We start from the raw sequence: 4885 nt of genomic DNA on the forward strand, positions 1-4885 counted from the left end.
TCTGCTACGCCAAAGCCTGCTCACGTCATGCCCGCTACTCCAGGACCTGCTCCAATCATGCCAGTTAAGTCAAAGTTTACTCACGTCATGTCTACAACGTCAAAGCCTGATCACGTCATGTCTGCCAAACCAGAGTCTGATAACATCATGTCTGCTACCCCAGGGCCTGCTCCCGTCACGTCTGCTACGCCAAGTCCTCTTCACGTCACGTCTGCCAAGCCAGAGTTTAAAGTTAAAACTTCTTAAGGCTGGATTTATTTCTTACAAACACACTAAATGATGGACTGGAGTGCTGTGGATTATTGTGATGTTTTTATCAGCTGTTTGGACTCTCATTCTGACGGCACCCATTCACTGCAGAGGATCCATTGGTGAACAGGTGATGTAATGCTAAATTTCCCCAAATCTGTTCTGATGAACAAACAAACTCATCTACATCTTGGATGGCCCGAGGGTGAGTAAATTTTCAGCTAATTTTCATTTTTGGTGAACCGTTCCTTTAAACATTTGTCTTTTTGAACTATTCAGGGTTAAAGTTCTTGAAAAATCCTAAAGCCAGAATTTGGGCAATAGTACTAGTGATACTTAGCAAATACCTCTAATAATAATGTAACCTCTCTGCACTCTGCTCTGCCTTACCTAAGCACAGTAAAATATTGCAAGCACTTCAAAGACTTTGGAGGGGCTTCAGAGGAGTCAGATGGGAGGCCTGGGACAGGCTTTTGTCCATCCTGTCGTCTGTTCTTCAGTCTCACCGAACTTTACAGCTGGTGGTTGAGTCCTCTGGGAGCGTCCAGAGGCGAGCATCCAGGTGTTCAGGAGTCGGCCTGCTGCGACCGTGGAGAGTGGCTCAGTTAGTGCCTGAATCAGTAAGTCCCATTAAAGCCACTGTGTGTCACGCTGTCCCTTTAAAGTCATGCCAACTCTCAACATTTGCTTGTGTAACCTTTTAGAAAAATTTGTTAAAAGTATACATCTGAGATCTCAGCCATAAAAAGCAACAGAAATAAAGCAGTCAAGTAAGAAATGCTCCTGGATTGTTGCTGGAACATTCCTATATATAAAAAAAATCATAGCCCAAATCAAGGCAAAAGGTTGGTTGATAATAATGTTATTCAAGCCATACAGCTTAACCATACATCTAACCTTAAACCAAACCCTAAAATCTGATAGGTTGATATCCCCATGTGGTTCTCCATGAGACGTTTCTGAGCATTTCTTCACCACAAACACTCACTCCCCTCTGAGATCTCACAAATCTCAGGCATTTGAGGAACAGAGAGTATGAAAGGTATTTTTAAAGAATGAGTATACTAAACCACAACTATTTTATAATAATATTCCAGTTATAAAATCAGTTTATTGTTATTTTCTGTTGAGTTGTTATTATTAATAGACAACTTAGAGATCATCATACACACTACTGACAGTGGAAATAACCCTCTTGAGTTCAAAATATTGGCATCAGCTGTGTGATGATGGATAACTACTCTTATTGTTGTTGTAGTAGTAAGTAATATCAGTGTAATGTGTAGGAACATCTCAGATTCTTAAAGGGGCACTAAGTAATTCTGTTTTATATTTTTCTTTCTAAAAATACACAATACAACCGCATCAGCCTCTGCTGTTTCTATTTCTCTGGAAAATGTCAGAGTTTGAGGTACGTTTGTTGATAGTTACCTTTAATTATAAGACACAACTGGTCATGTGATCTCAACATGGCAGCCCCGTTAACACTTTTTCTGAAAAGCACGTGAAGAACATCTGATTTTATTAATGATAAATCAAAGAATATCTACGTATTCAGATAAAATTTAGTTTTTGCAAGCAACATTTAAATAGCTATTATTTTATTATATTACAGCTGGACTCTTCGTGGACTCTTAAGCTGATGATACATGGGGCAACTTTTTGAGCAATGTTGCTTAGGCACTTTCCCACTGGGAATGGGTAACAAATTTCTATCTGGATACTTTAGATCGGTCGTGGGCCCTCTGTCTCACCTGGTTGCCCGTTGAAGACAATATTGCCCAAAGATGCCTAGCAACATTGCTCAAAAAGTTGCCCCATGTATCATCAGCCTTAAAGTTCACCCAAAAATGAAAATTCCACTGATCTATTCTATATAAATGACTCTCATGTCAGTCCAAATCCATAAGATTTATGACATATGGATTTCTTATACAATCTCTTTATGAACTTATTGAAACATCAAAGGTTTGGTTGTGCAGACTTTCAGTGGAGGGACAGAAATCTCTCAGGTTTCATTAAAAATATCTTGATTGTGTGAACCTCATGGGTTTGGAATGACATTCGTTTTTGAGTTAACTGTCCATTTAAAAGCTTTTCATGCCACAGCTCAGGATAGTCTCTAATGGATTTGGCACTGTTTGTGTTCTTCAGTCACGATATAAATTTTATGTACCTTTATAGATCGCCTCGGGTGCCAAGGAAATGGAGGACATGTAAGTATACATAATTTTAAATACTTCCAAAGTTCTTCTCATTTCTTTAGATGCAAAACTTTTGTGGGAGAAATGGGAAATTGCTTGCACAGCAGTGCACCTTATTTCAACTGAAGATCAGTCAAAACAACTAAAAACCAACAACCCTGCTGTCCTGCAACCTACGGTCACACACACGTCACTGACCCTTTAAGAGTGTCCCAGAATACTTTGCGTTTGCCAAAGATAAACAAACCCGGGCTACTGAAACTGAAGCTAAAGTATGAATCAGCTGCTGCTACTCCGTGTTCAATATACACCAACTAAATACAAGACACACAGAACAGTGTTTTGTGTGTTTTCACTTTTAAGCGTTTTCTTCCTTAAGACTGCAGTTACACTTATTCAGAATAATCAGCACTTATAGGAACACGTAACGTTAACATCTTGCTAAATATATTCATGCATAACGTTACATGAATAGCGACATAATACATTTATGATCATATGACTGTAATCTTATTGCGTGCTTTTTTAGACTTACTTTATTTAGCATTTAAAACATCTTGCACTGTGAATTATGTGCAGAAACAGCTAGAAAGTCCATTACAAACACGGTTATGGTTTGGCAAAAATATATAGCCGCCTAATATTCTTCTATCAGCCCTGCGCTGATCTGGCGAATTGAAGGCCTTTCTCGGCAAGGTAAGATGACTCTTGATTTCATATGAAAAGGTTACTGCTGAATTCAGAAATCAGATGTTCGCAAAATTATCAGGCATCGCTACTGATAACTAAAATGGCTAAAATTGAAATAAAAATAAATGAACGCTAGATGTAAAATATATATTTAAATAAATAAATAAAAATTGACAAAAGCACATAACAAAATTACACAAACCCAAATTTCAATAAAAGTGAAAATATTAAAGGCATGATTCACCCAAAAATGAAAAATTTGTCATTAAACCGTTTACGGTAACCAATAGCCATTGACTTCCATAGTATGGTAAAATACTATGCAAGTCAGTGGCTACCATCAACTGCTGTTGTTACAGTACTGAAATTATTAAAATATTGGTGATGAAAATAGAAAGATATTCATTATAGGTTTGGAACAATTTGAGGGTAAGTAAATGACAGAATTTTCATTTATGGGTGAACTGTCGAATTTATGTACCAATACTAATAGTAAGTATAATAGTCAAATAACACTTGTGTCAGGGGTGTAACTGCCATTTTGGGGGACGACTAAAGGGGAATTCATCCCCCTAATATTTAGATTAGTGCACAACAAACATTGTTTTATTGTTTTATTTTTTTCCTCAAGTGGCAGATACTTAACGTTTTACCCTTATATATTATAATCATAGTCAAAATTCTTGTAAACAAATTTGCAATCGTTTATAGAAGCACACATATGCAACCATAAAATGCTTTATTTAAAAATGGCATTTGAATTACGCACTAAACCGAGTTAAAGCCTTAAAAATGAGTATTTGTGACTTGGGGATGCAGTTGAGACACAAATTGCACCTTTCTTGGCAATAATTCCTGCATAATTTGTTTAACAAATGGTTAAAAATGGCATAATTTTCTATGAAGGATGTCTTTGAAGGAAAGGGTTAAGAGTGTAATCCAAAGCCAGTCAAAACTGTTTGCTGTCAAAAATGCCCAAAGCCTGTAAAATATTATTTACAGGAATTGTGTTGAAATCATGAAGTAACACCCAGAAATGAGTAACACTCCCAAGCACATACTCACTGCTTGGCAATAAAGTCAGTGTTCAGAATCCCAGCACTGATTTAATGGAAGAAAATGCTTCTTTAATGCCACAAAATTGTTGAAGCTAATGTAGTAATGCTTATAAAATGTGCTAATGTGCTGCTTTTAGATATAAAGTTGTCAATCACTTTGGCTTCAAGGCTCCCCATTTTGAATATAGCCCGCATATCAGCCGTGCTACACTGATTTATTCAGCAGTGTGAACACATGAAATACAGCTTAACCCCATGGAACCGCTTGAATGGCGGAGTTAAACGCAGGAAGTCTTTGAATCCAGACCACAGAACAGGACACAGAGAGGCCTAATTTGCATTTTAATGAGGTTTAAAATGGAAAGAAGGCTGCTGAAAACATTAAGGCTGTACTGAAATACCCCAACACGTTCTCACTCCCAACTCGTCACATATAGATGCTTGGTCAGGACCCCTTGGCGTCACTTTTAGACACACAGGGTACCCCTTTAGTGTCATTTTTCGACGTGCAGGGTCCTCCATTGCTTTACATGAAACCCTTGGCGTCCATATGCCGACGCGAAAAGGTACTGGGAATTTTATCGTCATGATTAAATTAGATATTGGGTAATAATATTGCCATTATTGCATATATGTTTGGATGTGATTTTTCAATGTAAACAGTCACAACAGTTTTATTTATAA

This window comes from Sinocyclocheilus rhinocerous, unplaced genomic scaffold (assembly GCF_001515625.1).
Source record: "Sinocyclocheilus rhinocerous isolate Xijiao unplaced genomic scaffold, SAMN03320098_v1.1 scaffold115, whole genome shotgun sequence".
Taxonomy (NCBI): Eukaryota; Metazoa; Chordata; class Actinopteri; order Cypriniformes; family Cyprinidae; genus Sinocyclocheilus; species Sinocyclocheilus rhinocerous.